The following is a 27,248-nucleotide window of genomic DNA, read 5'->3' as shown; positions in this document are numbered from 1 at the left end:
TTCTGTAACCAAAGGAGAATTGAACCCTAAGGGTATTTGGGGTTATTTTCTCTTCTTTCCTACTAAGACAAGTTGGAGATCTTGGAAATTGATCTGTATTGCCAAGTAGGCTACGATTTTGGTGTTGTCACAGTGGCTTAGTGTTTTCAAGGTCTCTAGGATTGATCAGTGTAGTGACATATCCAGGTTAAAAAAAAAAAAGTTAGCAAACAAAATTCATGATCGTGTCTTCTGTGTCTCCCACATGCCAGGCACGGGACTAAAGTCCTGACTACGTGTTACCAAGTCCTCCTGATAACTCTACAAGGAAGGCATTCTTATTTTATTTTTTCGATGAGAACAATGAGGTCCTGGGGCATACCGTGTCCCAGCTAATGCATGGTGGGATGACCTCAAAGTCTTGACCCCAAATTCCATTCTCTTTCCCCTCCAAGAGGAGGTCTGTCATTGATTGTTCAGCTAATCCTTTTGTTCAACTAATTCTTACCTACTTTGGGATCTACCGCGTGTCACGCCCTGTGCTCCGTTCTGAGGATTCGGCAGTGAACAAATCAGACACCTAAGTCCAACCCAGGATATTTTCAAACGATGAGGGATGTTAGCAAGGGAAGGAAACAGGACAGATAGGATGGAGAGTGTCCGAGTTGGGTGTAGCAATGCGGGAGGGAGGTCGGTCAAGGAAGAGGCTTGGGTGATGGGTGGAGGCCACAAGGTAAAGACCTAGACCCGGGAAGAAAGTTCCAGGCAGAGAAGCAGCAGAGGCATGTTCCTTGAGATGGGAAGAAATGTAGCATGTTGGGAAGTTAAGTTGATTCTTTCCGTCTCTCGCCAATTCAACAATCATTACCAGCTGTCCAAGCTGGAAGGTCATAGGTGCTTTCAAGGAACAGGTTAGCCGAGAGTTTATCCTCAGTTCTAACAACTGTTATCTCCTTCCCCTCATCAGACAGGGAAGTAAGGTGCTCCTGCTTTATTTATGACTGCAGATAATAATAATAGTTACCAGTTACCGAGGGCTGACTGCTTACCTGTGTCAATCTCACTTAATCTGCAAAACAACCAATGGAATATTTTAGAATGGTCTTAGAATAGGACGACGCTGCCCTGACAGGCTTAAGGGAATTGATTTCTAGAATTTACATGTTTATATCACATTTACATACGCCTGAAACTGCCTGGGGATGCTGCTGTGTGCCTAAGTTCACATTCACCCTCTTCCTACCTTACAGAGAGGTCTGCGCTCAGCATTGAGCTGGTAGATGGTGTAACGGTTTTCAAAGTAACAGGTTAAAGAAACCCTCCTCTTTTTTTTTTTTTTTAAGATTTATTTATTTTTGAGAAAGAGAGAGAGAGAGGCAAGCAGGGGAGGGGCAGAGAGAGAGACACCACATCCAAGGCAGGCTCCAGGCTCCCAGCTGTCAGCACAGAGCCCGACGCGGGGCTCAAACTCACAAACCACGAGACCATGACCTGAGCTGATGTCGGACGCTTAACCAACTGAGCCACCCAGGCGCCCCAAAGAAACCTTCCTTTAATGATTAATCAAGGTGCCTAAATGTGGACATCCTATATTACTTTATCTTACATACATTTCTTTCTAAGGTGCATTCAGAACAGTCACAGAAGGGTAACAATGTTGTTGGTTCTTAGAAATACAACTGGAATGTTTTCTAGAACCATCAAATATTTCAGCATACACTGGGGATAAAAACACCTGAATACCTCAGGATAAAAATGTGATATGGTTTTCTTTCATATTTAGTGCTATTCAATGGATTAGTTAAGAGTTATTTTATCAAATCATAGAATGAATTATGGATTCTAAGCACATACACTGACCACAGGTTTTTCTTTTCTTTTCTTTTTCCTAATTTTATTTTTTATTTTTAAAAATTTACATCCAAATTAGTTAGCATGTAGTGCAACAATGATTTCAGGAATTAACAAAACAAATGATTTCAGGAGTAGATTCCTTAGTGCCCCTTACCCATTTAGCCCATCTTCCCTCCCACAACCCCTCCCGTAACCTCAGTTTGTTCTCCATACTTATGAGTCTCTTCTGTTTCATCTCCCTCCCTGTTTTTATATTATTTTTGTCTCCCTTCCCTTCTGTTCATCTGTTTTGTCTCTTAAAGTCCTCGTATGAGTGAAGTCATATGATTTTTGTCTTTCTCTGACTAATTTCACTTAGCACAATACCCTCCAGTTCCATCGACGTAGTTGCAAATGGCAAGATTTCCTTCTATTTGATTGCCGAGTAATACTCTATTGTATATATAGACCACATCTTCTTTATCCATTCATCTGTCGATGGACATTTGGGCTCTTTCCATACTTTGGCCATTGTTGATCGTGCTGCTATAAACATGGGGGTGCATGTGTCCCTTCAAAACGGCACCCCTGTATCCCGTGGATAAATGCCTAGTAGTGCAATTGCTGGGTCTTAGGGTAGTTCTATTTTTAGTTTTTTGAGGAACCTCCAGACTGTTTTCCAGAGCGGCTGCACCAGTTTGCATTCCCACCAACAATACAAAAGAGATCCTCTTTCTCCTCATCCTCGCCAACATCTGTTGTTGCCTGCGTTGTTAATGTTGGCCATTCTGACAGATGTGAGGTGGTATCTCATTGTGGTTTTGATCTGTATTTCCCTGATGATGAGTGATGTGGAGCATTTTTTCATGTGCCAGTTGGCCATCTGGATGTCTTCTTTGGAGAAGTGTCTATTCATGTCTTTTGCCCATTTCTTCACTGGATTATTTGTGTTTTGGGTATTGAGTTTGATAGGTTCCTTATAGATTTTGGATACTCACCCTTTATCTGATATGTCATTTGCAAATATCTTCCCCCATTCTGTCGGTTGCTTTTTAGTTTTGCTAATCGTTTCCTTCATTGTGCAGAAGGTTTTTATTTTGATGAGGTCCCGTAGTTCATTTTTGCTTGTGTTTCCCAGGTTTTTCTTTTCTTTTCTTTTCTTTTCTTTTCTTTTCTTTTCTTTCTTTTTTTTTCTTTTCTTTTCTTCTCTTTTCTTTTCTTTCTTTTTTTTTTAACAAAATATTTACTATTTTCCTGCTAAAAATATGAACTCGCTTGAATTGTAATAAAATTTAAGATGTCCACTTAAAAACATGCAAGAGGGGCACTTGGGTGGCTCAGTTTGTAGAGCATGCAACTTTATCTAGATCTTGGAGCCTGAGCTGAGTTTGAACCCCACATTTTTTTATATACAAAAAATATATGCAAGAGGGACTCAGTCAATTAAGCGCCTGACTTCGGTTCAGGTCATGATCTCACAGTTTGTGAGTTCAAGCCCCGTGTCGGGCTCTGTACTGACAGCTCAGAGCCTGGAGCCTCCTTCGGGTTCTGTGTCTCCCTCTCTTTCTGCCCCTCGCCTGCTCATGCTCTGTCTGTGTCTCTCTCAAAAATAAATAAACATTAAAAAAATTGAAAAAATATGCAAGACACTAGGTATTTTGTCCTCAAAATTATGTAAGAGAAAAAAAAGATCATTAGTTTAGCATACCCTGGTTGTTGTCTACCTAATTGTAATTGCTAATTATTTTCTTTGCAGATAAAACTCAAATTTACATGCACACACATGCATATATATTTAGTTTGATTTTTTTCAACTGCTGTGTACTTCAGGAAAAGTTGAAACCTCAACAGTTCCAAGGGATGGAGTTTTGACTGGTCATTATGAGTGGTTCTCAATTCTGGGCATAAGGTCAGCTTTTCTTCAGAGCTTTTAAAAATTGTCAATGCCTGGATCTCACCCCCAGCTATTGTGATTAAAGGAGTCTAATCAGTTAAGAGAATTTTCTTTTTTTTTTTTCCTTTCTTTTAATGTTTATTTATTTATTTTTTTCAACGTTTTTTTTTTTTTTTTTTAATTTATTTTTGGGACAGAGAGAGACAGAGCATGAACGGGGGAGGGGCAGAGAGAGAGGGAGACACAGAATCGGAAACAGGCTCCAGGCTCCGAGCCATCAGCCCAGAGCCCGACGCGGGGCTCGAACTCATGGAGCGCGAGATCGTGACCTGGCTGAAGTCGGACGCTTAACCGACTGCGCCACCCAGGCGCCCCTGTTTATTTATTTTTGAGAGAGAGAGAGAGAGAGAGAGACAGAGTGGGAGTGGGGGAGAGGCAGAGAGAGAGAGAGAGAGAGAGAGAGAGACAGAATCTGGAGCAGGCTCCAGGCTCCGAGCTGCCAGCACAGAGCCCAACATGGCCCTCGAACCCATGAACCTCGAGACCATGACCTGAGCTGAAGTCAGACAGTTAACCAACTGAGCCACCCAGGCTCCCTCAAGATAACTTTATTTCTGTTGGTAATAACAGGTTCAAGAATTATGTAATGTGATGATCACCAATGAGCAGGATAAAGTAAACAGGCTGGGGGTATATCTCTGGGAAAGTTATCCCTGCTCTTGAAAAGGTAAACAAGGGAAGGCATGTTCAATTTTCAGATTTTCTTTAGATGAATAGATGCCAGCTGCGCTGTGGCCGCCTTTTTGTGGCTATGAGGGGCACATCTGAAGTTCAAAGCCAATACACTGAGGTGGGCAGAACGAGAAGACGCAAAGAACTTGGGACTACAGCCATTGAATCAACCTACCCTGAAGGTGCCCTATCAAGGAGGACATTTATCGTATCTTTAGGTGGAGTCTCTGTTTCCTGAAGGTCTACCCGTTTTCAATTTTACAAAATAAGGAAACTGGAACACAGGTTAAGCTATTTGTTTACAGTTGCGTGCCTGGAAATTGGCAAAGCCAGGGCTTGAATTTGTCCGACTCTATCTCCTGTGCTTTTGATGAGTAGAGTATAAATAGGGATTAGCAAATTAAGTATGGCTTGCGGGTCAAATCCCATCCACGGCCTGTTTTTATAAAAAAATAAGTTGTACTGCAACAGTCAGACCCAGTTAGTTCACACATTATCTGTGGCTGCTTCTCTCCTATTCCAGCAGAGTTGAGTTGTAGTGAGAGATGTAATATGGCCTGTAAAGCCTAAAATATTTACTTTCCAGCTCTTTTCAAAAACGTTTGCCGACCCCTGCTGGTCTAAGCCAATCACGGTAATCGTATCTTTATCTGTGATTGTATAGGGATGACTGTATGATCCAGTTTGGGCCAATGAGATTTAAGCAGAATTCGGCTGGGGGTGGGTGGTACCTTGGAGAAAGATGTTCCCCATCCCACCCTCCCATCGAAAGAAGTGTGCAGGAAGGCGGTCACCTCCCTGGCCGCTGCCCTGCCTCTGAGTCAGAATAAGATGATTGGAGCTGAGGCGGCCATCTTGAAACCACAAAGGGAGTATAAAATACATGGGAGATGGTGGAGAAGAAACCAAGAGGCTAAGTATTTGATGACACTGCTAGTCCTATGCAATGCTGCACAATGCTCGAACTCCTTACCTCCAGATTTCGTATTTGTTAGACCAGAATTTGTCTCTGTTTGCAGGCTGTCCCGTTACTTGTGACTGCATCGGTCCCCCCCGATGCAAACTTTATGTCTGAAATTACTGCCCTTATTTTACACTTATGAAACCCAAAGCTCAGGGAGGGAAAAGGACTCGCCTAAGGTGTGTGCATCAAATGAAGTTTGTCTTCCTCTGATGATTCTCCCTGTTCCAGCGCCCTTCACAGTAACACACAAACTCTCGGCACTTGGGGCTTGGTTTGTCTATGTGAAAATTCTGTAACCAGAGGGGAATGAACACTACAGCAAATGGAGTCCCCTACCCTACAGTGATTTCTTCTCCTTCTTCTTCTCTGCTAACAGAAACTGAGTTTACTTTGGGCACCAATGTACCCAGCTCCAAGGGTTGAAAGATATTCGGTCTAAGCCAGTCATGGCTTTCCTCCTTTGCGGGAAGTTTTACCCTCTAGATGATCTGATTCCGGGCTGGGTCTGGGTGATGCATGAGAGTCCGCCTTTCTCATGAGTTCTCAGGTGATGCCAATGCTTCTGTTCCATAGAACACGTGTTGACTGACACTATTCTGTCCTAGAGGTGACAAACTTTTTCTGTAGAGGGCCAGATAGCAAATATTTTAGGCTTCGTGGGCCATGCAGTTTTCTGTGGCAACTAGTCAATTCTGCTATTGCAGCAGCTTGAAAGAAGCCACAGGAAACACATAAATAAGTGGCTGGGGCTGTGTTCCAATAAAACTTTATTTATGAAACCAGGTGATGGGCCAGATTTAACTTGTGGGCCATAGTTTGCTGGCCCCTGGCTTAGATTAGTCATCTCCTGGTGCCCATGCTTGCTCTCTGAACTGCTCAGCTAACTGATAGCTGAACCAATAGGGATTCTCTTAGGAAGGAAGACACGGGTGATGGCTACTGGGTACCAGGGAAACGGTAGCGATCTAACCGAATTTGACATGGAACGATTCCTAGGTTATTTCTGGCAGAGGCGAGCGTTTCCACACGACCTGGCTACAAGTTACCATAAAATCCGGTCTGTCCACATGTTGCTACCCTTAGAACCAAACACTGATCAGCAAAGCGCACGCAAAACAGTTTATACAACGTGTCTCGGAAGCTCCATAAAGCCTCAGCACTCCATTCCTTCAGGGGCCCTGGTCGTACCTTAAATGAAAGGTTCACGCAAGGCAGGCATAACAGTACACCGGAAGCAGGATTCTGTGCTGTCTGCTTGGCATGATGCGGTCAGAAATCCTCCTGTCCAGTGGCTGGACACCGGCTCAATCGGGGAAGGAGAGGGGAAGGGTAGTGGTGGGTAAAGGGTGGATTGTTGTAGCCTATGAAGCATGCTAGTCGGCTCACATGTCTTGAATACCTTTAATTTCACCAATGCAAATAAATACACGTCTTTCTTCACGCCTCCCTTGCAGATCTATTTCTAATGTCAGTGTGGTCATGCCAGTTGTCATCAGTCCCTCGTTTCATCAATAAAAACCCTATTTCGGGGGCACCTGGGTGGCTCAGTCGGTTGAGCGTCAGACTTCAGCTCAGGTCATGATCTTGAGGTTCCTGAGTTCGAGCCCCGTATGGGGTTTTGTGCTGACAGCCCAGAGCCTGGAGCCTGCTTCGGATTCTGTGTCTCCCTCTCTTTCTGCCCCTCCCCCACTCACGCTCTGTCTCCCTCTCTCTCTCTCTCTCTCTCTCTCTCTCTCTCTCTCAAAAGTAAAATAAACATTAAAAAAATTAAAACAAAAAACCCCAAATACCCCATTTCTGAATTGCAAAAAGCACCTGTCATAGCTGCTGCTGCTGGAGCGTGGTCCTTTCTGCCTTGGTGTTTGCCAGCTATCCCCAAACGATGCATTCTTGCTCGCCAGTTAGCTAACCACACTCTGCTGAGTTTCAACTAACTGGACTTTGTGGACAGCTTATTGCACTGATCATACTGAAGTATTTCTCAAGTACAGACTGTGTAATGAAAGGTAACCAGCTGTGTCTGCTACAGGACTCATTGCGGGAAGAGAGATGATAGATGTAAAGTCGTTTCGTTTTGTGAACCTTCAGCCCCGTGGCCTCCCGCGCTTATGTAAGTTTCTCACTTTCCGAGGTGCAGGTACAGATAAGGAAAATGCAGCACAGACGGAAAGAAAAACTTATCCCAGCCTCTGCCGTCAGTGAACCCGGGTTCAAACCTAGTCTGTCGCTTACTAGCTGTGTGCACCTAGGTAAAGTTGCAAATGCGCTCAAGGGGTGCCCTCGGGTAGAATATAGTGCTCTACGTTTTGCTCTCTGGAGGCCAAAGCGATGGCCTCGTCCATAAAATGGGTGTAACGGTGATCGTGGCAATTAAGGAAGCCGGGCATGGGAACCAGCCCAGCACCCACGCATAACGAGCTCTCTCCGTAACTTATCTGCTGGTACCTAATTCTTCATTGGTTTTCAGATGAGATCCAGAGCTGAAGGCATCTTCCTGAAGACAGAGGCAGAGCCAGTGAAAATAATAGCCACGTGGTAGTTCCGCCCACACAAAAGTCATATTCCAGGGGTTTGGGTGAGTCTTTTAGCCTAGGTTTTTCTAGAAAGTGAAGACCATCTATCAGAGGTTCACGTTTTGCATTTGGAGGAGAAAGCTGGAACAATACCTAACGTGGCGTTTGGCCGGTATAGACGGAGTCAGATCGAAAAGCCGGTCATCAGAGTTCTTGGTCTTCTGTGTCCAGCAGAGAAAGTTCCGAGATTATGTGTCTGCATCAGGTAGAGTGTGTTTATCGTTTTTGTCTTTCCTCCACCATCTGAACCGTTTCCTAAACCTGGGGAGTTGTTCCCCTTTGACTTTTGGAAAGCAGAACCCACCTATCACGGCAGGAGGGAGAAACGTAGATCGATTTCCAGCGCTCCTTGCAGCCAGGGTGTGGACACATGGCCTAGGGCTTGCCAATCAGAGGCAGCTGCCCCAGACTTTGGTTTGGAACCCAGCGATGCCAAGAAGGACGGGCTGGGTGGAGCCCGCATTAGTGACTTGTGACGCTAACATTCCTTCATCCCTGGTGGCCTTGACTGTGGTTCTCATAGCAGAACCCGACATCCACAACCGGCGTGGGTGGTGGGTCTGGCGCAGACAGCAGGGTTTAGGCCGGGGGCTGGCAAACTTTTCTGGGAAAGGGCCAGATAGATATTTGAGGCTTTGCTAGGCAAGACGCAATATCAGGCTGATGATGCAGATACTCACACAACCATTTAAAAATGTAAAGCCATTCATAGCTCATGGGCCCTTAGACAACATGGCAGCCCGATTCGGTCCATGGCTATAGTCGGCTGGCCCCTGATCTGGAGCCCTGAGAGGACATCAGCGCTGTTTTCACAAGATCATGTCAGCGTGGCTCCAGACGTAATTCCCAGCTGCCCCAGGAAAAGGACTTTTGCAGATGTAATCCACTTAAGATGAGGTGATACCGGACTGGGGGAGGGGGGTTCTAATTCAGTGACTGGTATCCTTATAAGAAGAAGGAAATTCAGGACCGCCCGGGTGGCTCAGTCGGTTAACTGTCTGACTTCGGCTCGGGTCAGGATCTCGCGGTTCGTGGGTTCGAGCCCCGCGTCGGGCTCTGTGCTGACAGCTCGGAGCCTGGAGCCCGCTTCGGGTTCTGTGGATTCTGTGTCTCCCTCTCTCTCTCTGCCCCTCCCCAGCTAAGAAACAAGGGGGAAATGCTATGGAAGATGGAGACAGAGATTGAAGTGATGTAGCCACAAGCCAAGGAAGCCAAGGTCTCCCTCTCAGAACCTACAGAAAGAAACAACCCGCAGCAGCGCGGTGGGCTGGGGCCCAAAGGCAAAATGCTCTTTGCTGTCTCCACCCTCGTTGTTCCACAAGCTGAAGTGGGTTTGCAGGGACGGTATGACGTGTGAAATTCAACTACCTGAAAGAAAAGCTGCCTTGGGAAGCTGAATGCTAAAGGCATTTGTAAAAATGTAAAAACAAAGCCACTCTACTTGCTAAATTTGGGGGCAGGGGTGGAAATAGTTAATTTTCACGAAAATACGTTATTGATGTTAATATGTCAGATGTTATTTATTTATTTATTTATAATGAACACTTATTCATTTTTGAGAGTGAGAGAGACAAGAGTGTGAGCGGGGGAGGGGCAGAGAGAGAGGGGAGACACAGAATCCAAAGCAGGTTCCAGGCTCCGAGCTGTCAGCACAGAGCCTGGCGCAGGGTTTGAACTCACGGATGGTGAGATCATGACCTGAGCCAAAGTCGGATGCTCAACCAACTGAGCCACCCGGGGGGCTCCTGTTATTGTTATTTTAAAATGATTTTAAAAAATTAACATTTCAAAAATGTCTCAGATTTGGTTTTGAGCAGGTAAACATAAATAGGTCTAACTTGCGTAGATAAAAGCTCCTTGGGGTTATCCGTGATTCTGAAGGGGGTTCAGGGGTCCTGAGACCAAAACATTTGAGAACTGTTGGCTTAGGGCAACGTCTTGCCTCCTTTCTTGGACATTTTACTGAAGGGAGACGATTTCCTGTCGTTTCCCACAAAGCAAGAAAAAAAAAAAATTGTGAAGAGTGCAGGCTTGGAATTCTGAAGGCTTGAGTCTAAACCTTTCTTCCAGAGCACGCAAAGCTGGTGATATGAAATCAGTGGCTTAAACCCTCGGAGCCTCGGTTTTCTCCTCTGTGAAGTGGGTATCATAAGACCCACCTTTTAGGGAATTCTAGAGATTAAAAGTCCTCCCTGACTGTGAGCTCAGTAGAAAGCCCTGTTCTGTGGAAGAAGGGGGTGGCCCAGACCAGCACTTTTGAGACTTTAAAGTGCACACAGATCACCTGCAGATCTTGTTAAATGCACATTCTATTTCCTTTCAATATCCATCATGATCAGTCTGGCCGTTTCCTTTTACTATTTGATTTGTTGACTGTCTTCTGCATTCAAATGCAAGTACCCACGCAGAGCTCGAGTCATGTCCGGCTTGGTCAGGGGCTCATAAACTACAGCTTGTGGTCCAGATTTGGCCTCTTGTCTCCTTTTTTGTAAATGAAGTTTTATTACAACACAGACCTGTTCGTTCTTTCCTGCTTTCGCTCTCTAACGGCGATGGAGAAGTGTGATAGCGACTGTATTGTTCACAGAGTGAAGATATTTACCCTTTCTGGGGCGCCTGGGCGGCTCAGTCGGTTAAGCATCCGACTTGGGCTCAGCTCATGATCTCACTGCTCGTGAGTTCGAGCCCTGCTTCCAGCTCTGTGCTGACAGCTTAGAGCCTGGAGCCTGCTTCAGATTCTGTGTCTTTCTCCCTGTTCCTCCCCTGCTCGTGCTTTTCCCCCATCTCTAATATAAAATAAAATAAAATAAAATAAAATACAAAATTTAAAACAAGAGGTATCTACCCTTTTCAGAAAACCTGTGCTGACCTTGGCTGTCGTCAGCTGCTCTGGTACAGTCTGGCCATAGTGGACACTCAGCAAATACTTACTGAGCATGTATTAAGTACGCTTTACAGGTATCGTCCCATTTTTTTTTTTTAATTTTTTTTTTCAATGTTTATTTATTTTTGACAGAGAGAGACAGAGCATGAACGGGGGAGGGGCAGAGAGAGAGGGAGACACAGAATCGGAAACAGGCTCCAGGCTCTGAGCCATCAGCCCAGAGCCTGACGTGGGGCTCGAACTCACGGACCGCGAGATCGTGACCTGGCTGAAGTCGGACGCTTAACCGACGGCGCCACCCAGGCGCCCCAGGTATCGTCCCATTTAATCCTCCGTGAGGCAGATGCCAGTAAGGGTCCACAAACCTGAAATTCCAAAAGCTGTATATACTTTTAAAAAACAACTTTGGCAGCAAAGTGAGCTGACCTCTCTCATCTGGCTACAGAACACGACTTGAATGAAGGCGAGGCTGTTGACCGTGGGCATCCATTCTCCCTAATTCAATCTTTGCAGGTTTCTCTGCAGACTTGTGGATGAGGCAGATCCCCGGGGCCCCGGCCAGAGATCCTGTGTAACAGGGCTGAAGCCCCACCTTACCTTTTTAAAATCTGAAAATTCTGAATTCCAAATTCTATTCGGCGCCGAGGATTTGGATGAGAGATTTGGACGTGTACTTTCCCTTATTTTAAGGCTGAGGAACTCAGAGGCTGAATAACAGTGCTCGCGTGTGGCAGAGCCCCGCTTTGAATCCCGGAATCCGATCCCTAGGACGCATCCGTAACCGGGAGGCTATCTTAAAAGAGGCGGGTGCTGGTGCTCGTCGACTGGTTGAATTAACCAGTAAATGCAGCTGACTGGGCCTTGTTCCAAACCCTGGGCTGTTTACCTGCTGCTGGAGAGACTCCTGCTTTTTCCGGGAAAGAACAGCTTTCCAGGCCAAGCGCTGCCGCTGTAAATGTGCATGCGAAACACGCACGCATGCACGCTTGCGCACACACACGCACGCTCATGCACGCGTGCAACACATCCACGCACACCCCACGCGCATGTGTGCACACACATGCACGCGTGCACACACCCACACATGCACGCGCACGCGCACACACATGCTTGCACACATACGCACACGTGCACGCACACACTCATGCACGCGTGCAACACATTCATGCACACCCCTACACGCATGTGTGCACACACATTCACGCGTGCACACATTTTCATGCACACACCCACACATGCACGCGCATGCGCACACACATGCTTGCACACACACGCACACATGCACGCACACACACTCATGCACGTGTGCGCGCACACACACATGCACACACAGACACACCAAGACTCAGAAAGGAGCTCTATGCTACTATATTTCCTAGAGCCTTGTGGCTGCCTGTTGTTTCCAGCAATCTCATCTTTATGAATCAGGTGACAAAACCCACTAGTTACCAGGCGGGGGAAAGAAAACAGATGCTTTTCCAGCCAGGCAGCGTTGAGCTGAGCAGTTTGTCATTGTGGTTAAACCTCTTCTGCCTCCATCAGGGCACGGCACCTTGTAAAAAAAACAAAAACTATTACTGATCTCTCTCTCTGGGTTCGGGGGCTGCTCTGGTCCTGAAAACTCAAAGCCACGGCCAACAGGAAGAGTGTCATTTGTCTGTTGGGTACTCAGCCTAGAATAGGGCAATGGGGTATATAGTAATGCTGTTTCCAAAGCGCGAAAGCATTATTTCCTCTAGTCGAGAGAGGAAGTGAGCCCTCCCCTTGCGCGCTTGAAAGCTTCCTTGAGAAGATGTGAAGTTGCCTCTAGAAGGCAGTGGAAAATTAATGTGGTTCTAAGTGAGCCAGAGTGCCTTCAAAAAAGGCTTGGAGGCGTGAGATGGGCTATATAGCTTCACAGAGGCTGATGTTGATTAAAACCTGGTTATAGACAGGTGACTACTATAGGATTTCCTTAAAAAGGCATGTATCTGCGTGTGTGTGTGTGTGTGTGTGTGTGTGTGTTTCTGTAAAAATATAGAAAAAAGAATAGGAAAAATACACTCCCCGTTAACACAGGAAGTAGATGAGAAGCAGGCGGGGGCGGAGGAAGGTGTATGTGTCAGAGGGAGAGGAGGGCAACTTTCTATTTTCACTCGTATATATTGCAATATTCTTCCTTTGGTTGTGGGCTCTAAAAAAAAAAACAGATTAAAATTAACTTGCAACAACAAACAAACAAAAAGCCCTCAAGGAATCAGCTTTATAATAATCAGAAAGCCCTATAGCTTCTAAGAATTAGAAAGCCCCAGGCACAATGACTTCCTGGTTTGGGCATTCCTAGTTACATCATGTTTGGAAACTTGACAGAATTCTTGTCCCTAGACGGTAGATTACTTAAAATGGTTATTGGCACTTCCTTGTTGAACAAAAGGGACACATTCGGTTCCCTCGCTCTCTGTCCTCTCTCCCTCTCTCGTACTCGGCTTAAAGTTATTGACCTTCTTTTTTTGAGAAATAAGAAGCATCTAAAATGATGGATGGTTTTTATAATGTATCTTTCAGAATACACATCTTACTCGCCTAAGACCTCCAATTATATCTTTGCGGATATAATTCTACAAATAATATAAATCCGATATAAAATCGGATCTCTTTCAAAGACCAAGACAGGGAGGCAGTAGATCCTGGAGGGGCCTTTAGATTAGGCATAAAAATATTTGGCCTTTGGTTAACCTGCTGTAAAGCAACCTGTTTGCCTTGTCACTTTCAGATGGTCATTTCGTAGAAGTTTCGCTAGATTGTTTGTGGCTTTTTTTTTTTTTTTGGATTGTCTGTTACTTTTGTCTGATTTATTCCTTATAAATCTGTTAAATAGAAAATAGGAGGTGGGTGAGGAGCCTGGGGAGGGTGGGATGGTGAAAGGGAGGAGCACACCCACCGCTATTTGCAAGATACCAGGAACTCAACACAAGGTGGCTGGTGACAAGCCCCGGGTTGAGAAGCGTTTCCAGCTTGCGGGTCTGAAACTGGTGTCTCGCGGGAGAACAGCATGCTTCATTACTGGAGCTTTAATCGTCGGCGCTGGAAGAATAAATGACCAGCATGGGTGGATCTTGATTAGGATTTGTGGAGCGGACACATTATTCTCTCAAGGCTGGGATTTCTAACTCTATAGGATGCACCACTGGTCGGAAAAAGTTTGTGTCCCTCGGGTTTCCAGACTTACAGAATAGTACCAGAAAAGCTTATTTGCACCCACCTTTTGGCACATGCTTCTATTAAATGAGAATCTTGCATGAAACTTTGCTTTTATTCATCAAATGAGATGAAGATGACCTTTGAAATGATCTTAATATTAGATTTGGTTGCTTCTTCCAAGCATTATTCTCCTATTATCTCTTTAAAAAATTTTTTTGTTTAGGCGTTTATTTATTATTGAGAGACAGAGAGACACAGAGAGTGAGCAGGAGAGGGGTAGAGAGAAGGAGACACAGAATCTGAAACGGGCTCCAGGCTCTGAGCTGTCAGCACAGAGCCCGATGCGGGGCTCGAACTCACAAACTGTGAGATCATGACCTGAGCCGAAGTCGGTCACCCAACCCACTGAGCCACCCAGGCGCCCCTCTTTTTTTTTTTTAATTTTAAAAAGTTTATTTATTTTTGAGAGAGAGAGACAGAGTGTGAGTGGGGGAGGGGCAGAGAGAGGAAGACGCAGAATCCGAAGCAGGCTCCAGGCTCCGAGCTGTCAGCACAGAGCCAGATGTGAGGCTTGACCTCACGGACCACGAGACCGTGACCTGAGCCGAAGTCGGACGCTTAACCGACTCAGCCACCCAGGCGCCCCTCCTATTATTTCTTATTGGATCATCATAGCAACCCGGAGATGGTCAGAGTTAGCAACCTACACGCCATAGAAACTAAACTCATGCATGTAAACCATTGGCCAGAGAGCAGTTAGAATTCCCAACCTCTTTTGCTCAACACTTTCAGTAAAGACAGGCATACATTTCTTTTTTTTTTTTTTTTTTTTTTTATCGGATGTTATGCAGGTGGAGTTCAGGCACCTCCAGGGTTCCTCTCATGCTAAAGGTTCTGGAAAAGTCCCAAGAGCACACTAAAATCCAACGAAGAGGTTTACCGAAGCATGAGTCACCCTAAAACACCTACTTCGGACTTTGAGGAAGGGACTAATTTTCCCTCTGTCGTCAGGTACACAGCGGCAGTGTTTGCAAAGCCCCGCCAGCAGCTTGTCTATTGATACTTTGTTTATTACCCTAGGTGGCTGTACAGCTGTGGATTTTTGAGGACCGCACGAGGCTGCTGTGAGTTAATAATCCCAGACAATCGCAGGCTCTCTTTTCCTCCAGGGGTGTGGCCCTTCGTTTACAGAAAGGAAGGCTGAATCACAGAATGGAAAACGGTGACACATAGCCCATCTCCAGCAGAGCGGGAAAACAAAAGTATGGCCGTTCCCTGCTTCACCTTGAGTCGGCATTGTCTTAAAGGTAGACTTTGATCCCAAACTTGAGTCCTTTTCCATTGCGACGCTAACTCGAAGGACAGGCTCTCCAGGTCTCTGTGGATGATCTCCCTGTCTCTGCTTGAGAGAAAACAGGTAACGGCGATCTGGTTCCTGTGCAATTTAGGGAGGGCAAGGGATCGGTTTCCAGCATGCACAAAAGCGAGGTAAAGTGAACGATGATGACAAAATGTATAAGTAACCATCACGGCTCACTTACAGCTGTGTGTTAGGTGCTGTAGGTGCTTTGCCGGTACTCATTCACTTCATGCTCGCATCAAACCCTCAAAGGGAGATGCTGTTATTTTTTAATTTTTATTTTTTTTAACATTTACGTATTATTGAGAGAGAGAGAGAGAGACAGAGCACGAGCAGGGGAGGGGCAGAGAGAGGGGGAGGCGCAGAATCCGTAGCAGGCTCCAGGCTCCGAGCTGTCAGCCCAGAGCCCGATGAGGGGCTCAGACTCACCATCTGAGAGACCATGACCTGAGCCGAAGTCAGATGCTCAACCGGCTGAGCCCCCCGGGCGCCCCGGGAGATGCTGCTACTACCCAACTTTACAGTTGAGATAGCCAAAGTTCAGAGAGGCTAAGAAACTTGTCCAAGGCTGGTAATGTCCTCATCTTTGCCCTGGAGATGATTAGGAACGTAAGTTTTGGCATCTACAATCGCAGTTTTAGTTGGCCGGGCCCATACTGGTCCATTTGGTGGCTTTGTGCTGATGAGCACAAATGATGTGCTGATGAGAAAAAGCGGCTCCCTCAGGGCAGGTGAGCTGATGGCTCCCACTTGGCGAGCGGAGGAAGGACGAAGTTTGGGCAGAAACTCACTTCTCCGCCCTGGGTGTCCTCGCATAGGGCCACCCTGTATGCCTGCGGGGGCGCGTGGCTCCCACACATGCTAGCTCTGCGACCACGAGCGGCACCCCCCGTGTCTTTGAGTCTCTGTTTCTTCGTTTAAAAATCAGGATGCTGATGGGGCGCCTGGGTGGCGCAGTCGGTTAAGCGTCCGACTTCAGCCAGGTCACGATCTCGCGGTCCGTGAGTTCGAGCCCCGCGTCGGGCTCTGGGCTGATGGCTCAGAGCCTGGAGCCTGTTTCTGATTCTGTGTCTCCCTCTCTCTCTGCCCCTCGCCCGTTCATGCTCTGTCTCTCTCTGTCCCAAAAATAAATAAACGTTGAAATCTTAAAAAAAATAAAAAAAATAAAAAAATAAAAATCAGGATGCTGCTACATCACCTCAGACAGAGGCCGGTGGTGAGGGTCCGCGCCGAATCTACCTGGCCTGTGGGAAGAACTAAGGAGGCAAAATCAAACATGAGATGGTTAGATTGCACCTTCTGTGGGATCGTAAACTCCTTGGCAACAGGAAGGAGTCATTTAGAGACTCGTTTTGAAATGCCATGGACTGTATATCACAGGAAAGGCTGTGGTGCTTCCTGAGAAGCAGATCATGGCTTCCATTCTTTTTTTCTTTTCTTTTCTTTTCTTTTTTATTTTTTAAAATTGACATCCAAATTAGCATCGAGTGCAACAATGATTTCAGGAGTAGATTCCTTAGTGCCCCTGATCCATTGAGCCCATCCCCCCTCCCAGTAACCCTCCAGTAACCCTCAGTCTGTTTTCCGTATTTAAGAGTCTCTTCTCTTTTGTCCCCCGCCCTGTTTTTATATGATTTTTGCTTCCCTTCCCTTATGTTCCTCCGTTTTGGCTCTTAAAGTCGTCATATGAGTGAAGTCATATGATTTTTGTCTTTCTCGGACTAATTTCACTTAGCATAATACCCTCCAGGTTCATCCACGTGGTTGCAAATGGCAAGATTTCGTTCTTTTTGATGGCCCAGTAATACTCCATTGTATATATAGACCACATGCTCTTTACCCATTCATCCATCGATGGACACGTGGGCTCTTTCCATACTTCGGCTACTGTTGATCGTGCTGCTATAAACATGGGGGTGCGTGTGTCCCTTGGAAACGGCACCCCTGTATCCCTTGGATAAATGCCTAGTAGTGCAATTGCTGGGTCGTAGGGCAGTTCTATTTTTAGTTTTTTGAGGAACCTCCATACTGTTTTCCAGAGGGGCTGCACCAGTTTGCATTCCCACATGTCTTCCACTCTTACCATTGAAAGATGTGGTGCTTGAATCACTTGTACAATTAAGCTACGTTCCCAGGAAACTGCCTTCCTTGGATTGCTGCCTTGAATGCACTATATTGAAGTAACAGGGTCAATAACACTAAATTTAGGAATTGTCTTCAGAATGGCTTTCAGTGAGTCTGAATCCTTACAGATATTATGTGGGGTGCCTCACGCGAGAGTGTGGGAGTATCAGACGGCCCCCCCTGTGCATTGCAGAGCCGCCCCTTAATAGCTGTGGGATTTTGGACACATTTCTTTTTTAAAAAAATTTTTTTTAATGTGTATTTATTTTTGAGAGAGAGAGAGAGACAGACAGACAGACAGAGCACGAGCAGGGGAGGGGCAGAGAGAGGGGGAGACACAGAATCCGAAGCAGGCTCCAGGCTCCGAGCTGTCAGCGCAGAGCCCGACTCGGGGCTCAAACTCACGAACCGCGAGATCATAAGCCGAAGTCGGACGCTCAACCAACTGAGCCACCCAGGCACCCCTGGACACATTTCTTAGCCATGCTCTGTATTAGTTTCCTCTTCTGTGAAATGGGGATAATAACAGCCTCTCTCATAGACCTATGAGGGGTAAATGAGAAAAATTCATCTAAGATGTGTCACATCATCCGTGGCAAATAGTAAGTGCTCAAAAAATGTTAGCTGGAAGGGGCACCTGGCTGGCTCAGCCGGTGGAACATGCGACTCTTTTTAATTTTATCTGAAGTTCATTTATTTATTTTGGGAGAGAGAGAGAGAGAGAGAGCACGAGAAGGGCAGAGAGAGAGGGGGAGAGAGAGAGAATCCCAAGCACTGTGACAATGCAGAACCCGATATGGGACTCAAACCCACAAACTGTGAGATCATGGCCTGAGTCAGAATCACGAGTTGGTTGCTTAACCTACTGAGCCACCCTGCACCCTTGCTTTATAGAATATTTGTACCGGCTCCCGAAGGTGGGTTCTAATTAGCTTAAACTATTTAGAGTGGTCCATTTCTTCTTATCAGTGATTAATTTATGTGATATATGACATCATTGATATATGACATCATTTTGGGCAATGAGATTTGAGGGAAAGTGTGACAAAGGTCTCAGGGAAAAAGTACTTTCTTCGTAAAGAGAGGCTCAAGAAACTGAAGAAAAAAAGAGTAATTTCTCTGCCTCTGGATGTGGTTGTATGAAGACGTGATGGCTGGAGCCATGCAACAGTATTGCGAACATGAGGGGGGCTGGCTTGGTAAGACCAGGCCCATCTGCTGGGGTTTGTAGAACAGAAAGATGGTAGGGGCGCCTGGGTGGCTCAGTCGGTTGAGTGTCTGACTGCGGCTCAGGTCATGATCTCCCGGTTCCTGAGTTCGAGCCCCGCATCGGGCTCTGGGCCGACAGCTCGGAGCCTGGAGCCTGCTTCGGATTCTGTGTCTCCCTCTCTCTCTGCCCCTCCCATGCTCACACTCTGTCTCTCTCTCTTTCTCTCAAAAATAAATAAACATTAAAAAAATTTTTTTAATAAAAAAAAAGAACAGAAAGCTGGTAAAAACCCATGTTATTCAAGAGGCCACTGAGCTGCTGAATCAGCTGAAGCTTCTTCCAATTCTTCCAGATTTTTTTTTTTTTTTTGTCAGCGGACAGAGTCCATACTGCTTCTCTCTTTATTTATTTTTTAATTAAAAAAATTTTTTTTAAGTTTATTTATTTTGAACGCAGCACAAGTGGGGGAGGGGCAGAGAGCGAGGGAGAGAGAGAATCTCAAGCTGGCTCCCAGCAGCCAGCACAGAGCCTGATGCTGGGCTTGAACTCCTGAAACCATGAGATCGTGACCTGAGCTGAAACCAAGAGTCGGTCGCTTAACCCACGGAGCCACCCAGGTGCCTCTATTTTTAAATTTTTACTAAGTTTATTTTTATTTATTTTGAGAGAGGGAGTGTGTGTGCTCATGTGCGTGAGGGAGGGGCAGAGAGAGAAGGAGAGAGAGAACCCCAAGCAGGCTCCACACTGTCAGCACAGAGCCCGTCTCGGGGCTCAAACCCACGAACCGTGAGATCATGACCTGAACTGAAATCAAGAGTCAGACGCTTAGCCTACTGAGCTATCCAAGTGCCCCTCTTTTTAAATTTTTACGAATTTTTTATATTAATTAATTAATTACTTTATTTATTTATTTTTCTTCTCCTTCTTCTTCTTTTTCTTTTCTTAAATGCCTATTTTTGAGAGAGACAGAGAGACAAGGTGCAAGCCTGGGAGGGTCAGAGAGGAAGACGCAGAATCCGAAGCAGGCTCCAGGCTCCGAGCTGTCGGCCCAGAGCCGGACACAGGGTTCGAACTCACGAAGTGTGAGATCGTGACCTGAGCTGAAGTCGGACGCTCAACCGACTGAGCCAGCCAGGCGCCCCTCTTTACTTCTGGACTGCCTCATTCTGTAGCGTGTAAGGTTCATCGGAGCAAGAACTTTTTGGTTCTTGTTGATAGATAGGTCTAGCTCCCCATATAGTGCCTGGTACACAGTGGTTGTTTTCTCTCTCTCTCTCTCTCTCTCTCTGCATATAATGAATGTATATACTCTGGTGGTTGAGTGCAGAATTAATTTGGTTCAAACACACCTGACTTTGAACTCTGACCCTGCCACTTGCTAGCAATGTGGGCCTGGTCGAGGGTGCTGCTGGGCCTCAACTTCTTCATCAGGAAAATGTTTTCCCAAAACCTGTCTCGGGGCGCCTGGCTGGCTCCGTTGGTCAAACGCGCGACTCTTGATCTCACGGTTGTGGGTTCAAGCCCCACGCTGGGTGTAGTGGTTGCTTTAAAAAGAATCTCTGGGGTGCCTGGGTGGCTCAGTCCGTTAAGCAGCTGACTCTCGATTTCCAAGTGGGTCACGATCCCATGGTTTGTGAGTTCGAGCCCTGCGTCGGGCTCTGCGCCGACAGCACGGAGCCTGCTTGGGATTCTCTCTCTCCCTCTCTCTCTCTGCCCCGCCCCTGCTCGCGCTTTCTCTTTCAAAATAAATAAATAAAATAATAAATACAACAATAAATTTAAAAAGGGATAAAATAAATAAATAAAAATAAAAGAAGTAAAAAAATTGGGACGCCCGGGTGGCTCAGTCAGTTAAGTGTCCAACTTCGGCTCAGGTTCCTGAGTTCAAACCTTGCGTCAGGCTCTGGGCTGATGTTCAGAGCCTGGAGCCTGCTTGGGGTTCTGCGTCCCCCTCTCTGTCTGCCCCTCCCCTGCTTGTGCTCTGTCTGTCTGTCTCTCTTTCTCTCTCTCTCTCTCAAAAGATAAATAAACAATAAAAAAAAATTAAAATAAGGAAATGAAACTTAAAAAAAGTATTAAAACAAATCTTCACAACAGCCTGCCGCATCCCCGAGTCTTTCGAGGTGTTCGAGACCAGGGCTAAGGAGTGTCAAGCTCTGAGGTGTCCTGGGGCCCCGCACCTGCTCGGCAGGAGCGTGACTGCTCAACAGGCAACAGTTAAAGGCACTTGCCCTGGACCCAGGAGCCGCCCTCTTTGCTTTTCCCAAAGTGAGTGTTTTGAAATATTTCATCGGGCAAAATGTGGGAGAATTGAGAAAAAGATGTAAACCTAAACAAATATCTCAAAACTGCCGTCCGCCCAGGTCAGCGACAAGAGGCTGTGTGCATTCCGCACAAACAGATGTCAGTACAGGGGGTGTTGCCGCAGCGTGGGGCCACCGGCCGTCTGCGCCGCAAATCTTGGAATTCCTCTCAAGAAAGGCATTGCTGTCTCTCCCCTGCCAGACCCCCCACCACCTCCCCAGGTTGACCAGCAGACACACTGCTGACAGCAATGAGGGGAAAGGTTTATCCCACTTGGCTATTTTTAGCTCCCCCTTGATGTCTTGCATTTCACATTTTGAGCTTGTTTGCAAAGTTCCCTTCCAACCCAAATAAACCAGGTTCAGTAATGAAAGGACGCAGGTTACTGCTTTCTGATTCTCCAGGGAGCAGGCAAGGAAGCCAGGTTCCCTGTGGAATGTTCTGGGAGGGTGTCGGCCTCCGAGAGGATCCTGTAAGAGGCCAAGCTTCCTTCAGCACCCAGCTTTCTCCGGCCCCCCAAGATAATCCTCTGGACCATAATCTTTCAGGACTTTCTATTCAGATTCCATAAAATCTGTCTTTGGATTTTCCTGTCCCCTGCTGGGAGTATCACTGCCATACCTGGTGAAAGAAAATACACCATTTTTATTCATTCATTCATTCATTCTGCAAGTCAGCAAATAATTATCAGGTGCCTACTGCATGCCAGATACTGTGTTCAAGAGTCCCTGTTCTCGGGGCGCCTGGGGGGCTCAGTCGGTTGAGTGTCCGACTTCGGTTCGGGTCATGATCCCATGGTTCGTGAGTTCGAGCCCCGCGTCGGGCTCTGGGCTGACGGCTCAGAGCCTGGAGCCCGCTTCGTATTCTGCGTCTCCCTCTCTCTTTGCCCCTCCTCCGCTCAGACTCTTTCTCTCTCTCTCTCAAAAATAAATAAACATAAAAAAATTTTTTAAAAAGTCCCTGTTCTCATGACACCTCTTTCTTTTTTTAAAATTTTTTAATTTTTAAAATTTTTAAAAAATTTTTATTAATTTTTTTATTTAACTATTTAACTTGTTTTATTTTTTATTTTTTTTAAATTTACATCCAAGTTAGTTAGCAACATGGCACCTCTTTCTAATAGGAGAGCTAATCAAGCACTAATAAGTAAAAAAAAAAAAATTTAATCAATCCCAAATTGAACAGAATACCGTTATATTTATTCTAATTACAATGCATAAAATAACTATTATTAATACACGACAACCTCAATATAGGACTTATTACCTGCTGGGTCGTATCCGAAACTCTTCATATACCAACTCATGTCATGCCATTTATAAAATAGGGGAAATTAAGAAACCAAAACGTAAGTATCTTTACAAAAAAGTTTTTAATCTTTATTTATTTTGGAGAGAGAGAGAGAGAGTGAGTGGGGGAGGAACAGAGAGAGAGGGAGACACAGAATCCAAAGCAAGTGTTAAGTATCTTTTAAACGTCCTACGGCCGGTTTACTAACCAGTGGGATTTGAAGGTCAGCCGCGTGGAGTTTAGAGTGCATCTCGAACCCCTACCACACGCTCCCTATGATCTTGAAGACAGCACGTTGAACAAGTGACAAGGTGGAGTCAGGACCTGCCACGTCCCGTGAAGACGTCAGCGGGGTGATGACGGGGACTTGGCTTATGGATGGGGAGGGGGCCAGGCACAGACCGCAAAGATAAGAAGGGGTCAGAGGAGAGCCCTGCAGGTGCAGAGAGAGAACAGCAGATGCGAACACCAGAGGCAGGCAGGAAGGGGCCAAGCAATTTCAGGCACAGCGGCAGGCTCACGTGACCGGTGGGTGTGATGGGGACAAGCCGTATTGTGGGGACCCGAGGGTGCACAGGTGGGCAAGGGGATCTGATTCAAATACCACTCCTGGAAGAAAGCTGCCCGATGAATCGTCTTGCTCAGGCTTTGTGTCGGCTCGTGGGGGCTGGCCTTTGGGGCACCGCTCCAGGAGATGCAGAAAACCTGTTTCACATCATCTCTTGCGGTTGAAAACCTTTTCGAATCTTTCCTTTCTGAGCATCTGAGCACAATCGAGTCTCTCTGGAGTGATTGGTGGTCTGCCCTGGGCGACAGCTCCGGACCCGGTGACCTAAGATTAGCTCTAAAGAACTTGTAACGGTTTGCGCCACACTTAAACGCTAACCTCAGGACTTCCCCGAAGCGATGTTTTCTTGGTTGTGGTTTAAAGACAAATTCTGAACCCCAGGTTATTTTCCTAGTATTTCTCTCCGTCTCTCTCTCTCTCTCTTTTTGAAGTAGGCTTCACGCTTAGCGCAGAGCCCCCACGGGAGGCTCGAACTCACGACGCTGACCTCGAGACCTGGGCTGAGATCAGGAGTTGGAGGCTGAACCGACTGAGCCACCCAGGTGCCCCTAATTTACATGATTTCTAAAAATGGGGCCCAGGGGCCAAAAATAGGAAGAAAGGAAGGTGAACTTCATACAGTTGGTTTCCAGTGAATCACGATTTTACTGTCAGCTGTGTATGCTTCTGGAGCGGGGACTCCTTGTGGACCTCTGGCTGTCACAGGTAGGTAACAGGTGTGAATGCAGGAAAAATAAATAGCCCGGCCGATGATCAGATATTTTGCAACGAAGAAATTATGCACTGGCCCTGCTTGGAATTGATGTAATTGGTTAATAGTCTGAGGAGAACAGCTGGAAAACATTGGCGGTCCTGACAGCCCATTTTTGTTGCTCTTCAGAGGGTAATATCTGGGGATTTTCACAGCACATTTGTTAAGAGGAAATGAAGAGTCCGGGCAGCCTGAGTGAGAATCCCCAGATTCCTGATTCTCAGCTATGTGACCTTGGGAAGTTACTTAACATCTCTGTGCTTCCATTTCCTCATTTGCAAAATGGGCATGAAAACAGCAGCTACTTTTTGCAGGGTTGTCCTGGGGATAATTGATACATCAATTCATAACTGATTAAACTGATCTAAAGAAGGGGGGGGGGTTGCCTGGCTGGCTCAGTCAGTGGAGAATGTGACCCTTAGTGCTGGGGTGATGGGTTCAAGCCCCACACTGGGCATAGAGCTTACTTAAAAACAACAACAACAAACAACAACCTACTGATGTGAAGAAGTTAGCTCAGAGCCTGGTATAAGACCTCAATAAACATTTCTATGTGTTTTTTTTTTAATTTTTTTAATGTTTATTTATTTTTGACAAAAGAGAGAGACAGACAGACCGAGCATGAGAGAGGGAGGAGCAGAGAGAGAAGGAGACACAGAATCCGAAGCAGGCTCCAAGCTCCGAGCTGTCAGCGCAGAGACCCACGCGGGGTTCGAACTCACGAAGGGTGAGATCATGACCTGAGCCGAAGTCAGACGTTCAACCGACCGAGCCACCCAGGCGCCCCTGTATGTTTCTTTTTCCATCTCACCCCTTCCGGCCCTCCGTCTGTGGCTGTAGCACTGCTGTCCCATGGCACGTCTCTGGATGACCTCGGGAGGGGGTGGAGTGGTGATCTCAAGGTCCACAGAGCAGCAACCAGGGAGGCCCTTGCAGAGAATTGCCCCCTTACAAAAGGGGCGTTGCCCAATGGCAGGGTTTCTATCGACATTCTGGGACAGACGATCCTTCGTTGTGGGGTGTCTTGTGACCTGTAGGGTGTTTAGCAGCATTCCTCGTCCCTACCTGCCAGATGCCAGTGGTACCCCTGTCCCCACAATTATGACAGCCAGTTGTCAAGTGTCCCTTGGGGGACAAACTACGTGATACCTTTTAGCTTTATTGTTAAAAACAATATTGAATTATATACCCTTCTCGCAGGGCAAAAAGAGAAAGGGAGCAGGAGAGTGAAGGATGAAAAGGGGAAGAGGAGGGAGGGAGGAAGGAAGGAAGGAAGGAATTGTACACAAATGGGCAGAGTAAAACCAAAACAAATTAGAACAAAGCACTCCTATCTATCACTACAAAAGTTTTATGAAATACCCTTGAAAACTAGTTTTCTTACGTCTGAATTTGTAGATCGAAGTATCCATGGACCCAACCATAGCACGGATACGAAGAGCAAAACCTCCTAGATCAGCAATGATGGGGGGCGCCCGGGTGGCTCAGTCGATCAGGTGTCCAACTTCAGCTCAGGCCATGATCTCACAGTTCATGAGTTCGAGCCCTGCACCGGGTTGTCTGCTGTCAGTGCGGAGCCCGCTGTGGATCCTCTGTCCCTCTCTCTCTCTCTCCGCTCCTCCCTCGCTGGTTCTCTCCCTCTCAAAAATAAATAAATAAAAACAAATTAAAAAAAAAATGATAGACTTGAATCTGAGCTATGTGACGGTGGCCAAGATACTTCACACCCCCAAACCTCAGTTTCCTCATCTGTAAATGGGAGTTACCATCGTACCCAACTCAGCACAGTCCCTGCAACAGTCACTTATTGTGGGCTCTTCATATTTGCAAAAAATATTGCCAAGCACAGTGCTTTCCACAAATTAACTCAAGTACTGATCAAATGACCCTACGAATAACTATTGTTTTGTTCCCAGTCTGTGGGTAATGAACCTGAAGCTTAGAGAGTAATGTTGGGGGTAGAGGGTTGGTGGGGGTGGGGGGCGGCCACACAACTAGGAGACACGAAAGCAGGCGAAGAGCATGGCAGTTAGCCCTCTCAACCGTTCTGCTATCCTGCCATCTTGTTTGCTTTATATTATTCAGAATTCTTTTTAAATTTTTTTTATATTTATTTATTTTTGAGAGACAGAGTGAGAGTGGGGGAGGGGCAGAGAGAGAGGGAGACACAGGATCGGAAGCAGGCTCCAGGCTCTGAGCTGTCAGCACAGAGCCCAACGCGGGGCTCGAACCCACAGACCGTGAGATCATGACCTGAGCCGAAGTCAGATGCTCAACCGACTGAGCCACCCAGGCGCCCCAGAATTCTTTTTTTTATTTAAACATTTTTTTTAATGTTTATTTATTTTTGAGAGAGAGACAGAGCACGAGCAGGGGAGGGGCAGAGAGAGAGAGGGAAATACAGAATCCGAAGCAGGCTCCAGGCTCTGAGCTGTCAGCACAGAGACCGACCCAAGGCTCGAACTCAGGAACCTCAAGAGCATGACCTGAGCTGAAGTCCGATGCTCAACCGACTAAGGTACCCAGGCACCCCTGTAGAAAGCTTTTTAAAAGTTTTTATTTCAGGGGCACCTGTGTGGCTCAGTCGGTTAAGCATCTGACTTCAGCTCAGGTCATGATCTCGTGGTTTGTGAGTTCCTGCCCTGCATCAGGCTCTGTACTGATGGCTCGGAGCCTGGAGCCTGCTTTGGATTCTGTGCCTCTCTCTCTGCCCCTCCCCCACTCATGCTCTGTCTGTCTCTCTCTCAAAAACAAACATTAAAACAAAAAGTTTTTATTTCAATCCCAGTTAGTTAACATACAGTGTTGGAGAAAACTTTTTTTTTAATTGGAGAATAATTGACACACAATACAATATTAGTTTCAGGTGTAGAATGTAGTGAGTTAATATTCACATACATCATGGAATGATTACCCCAGTAAGTCCAGTTATGATCTGTCACCATACAACTTGTTACAATATTATTGACTATATTCCTTACGCTGTACATTACATCCCCATGTCTTATTTATTTTTGTACCTGGCAGATTATAGTCTTCCTCCCTTCATTTGCTTTATCCATCTCCCCACCCCCTCCCCTTTCCACGTTGTCACAGATGGCAAGATCTCATTCTTTTTTTTTTTATTAAAATTTTTTCAACGTTTATTTATTATTGAGAGACAGAGAAAGACAGAGCACGAGCAGGGGAGGGGCAGAGAGAGAGAGGGAGACACAGAAGCCAAAGCAGACTCCGGGCTCCGAGCTGTCAGCACAGAGCCGGATGCGGGGCTCGAACTCACAAACGGCGAGATCATGACCTGAGTCGAAGTTGGAGGCTTAACCGACGGAGCCACCCAGGCGCCCCGATCTCATTCTTTTTGATGGCTGTCTACTATTCCGTTGAATATATCCACCACATCTTCTTTGTCCGTTTGTCTATCGATGGACACTTGGGTTGCTTCCTGCCATGCCTTGGCTATTGTAAATAAAGCTGCGACGTAGGTGGGCTTTCAGTGTTTTCGTCGTAGAAAACTTTTATTTTTTGTATTTTAAAATTTTTTACATGTTGATTTATTTTTAAGAGAAGGAGAGAGAGAGAGTACAAGTGGGGGAGGAGCAGAG

General features: G+C 46.3%; 1 long non-coding RNA gene across 1 annotated transcript; it reads left to right on the top strand.

The window, feature by feature from the left end:
• Window positions 1-22,631: 22,631 nt before the first annotated feature.
• Window positions 22,632-24,284, top strand: LOC124502876 (uncharacterized). Its single transcript, XR_006960081.1, has 3 exons — window positions 22,632-22,855; window positions 23,330-23,600; window positions 24,247-24,284. It is a non-coding gene; the product is annotated as an uncharacterized LOC124502876 (long non-coding RNA).
• Window positions 24,285-27,248: the final 2,964 nt, after the last annotated feature.

The sequence above is a fragment of the Lynx rufus genome, unplaced genomic scaffold (genome assembly GCF_022079265.1).
Source record: "Lynx rufus isolate CCGP_SWC_20201006 ecotype Redwood Valley unplaced genomic scaffold, mLynRuf1.p SCAF_8, whole genome shotgun sequence".
In the NCBI taxonomy this organism is placed as follows: domain Eukaryota; kingdom Metazoa; phylum Chordata; class Mammalia; order Carnivora; family Felidae; genus Lynx; species Lynx rufus.
Note: the sequence above shows the minus strand (reverse complement) of the source record. Positions and strands in the feature narration are given on the sequence as shown.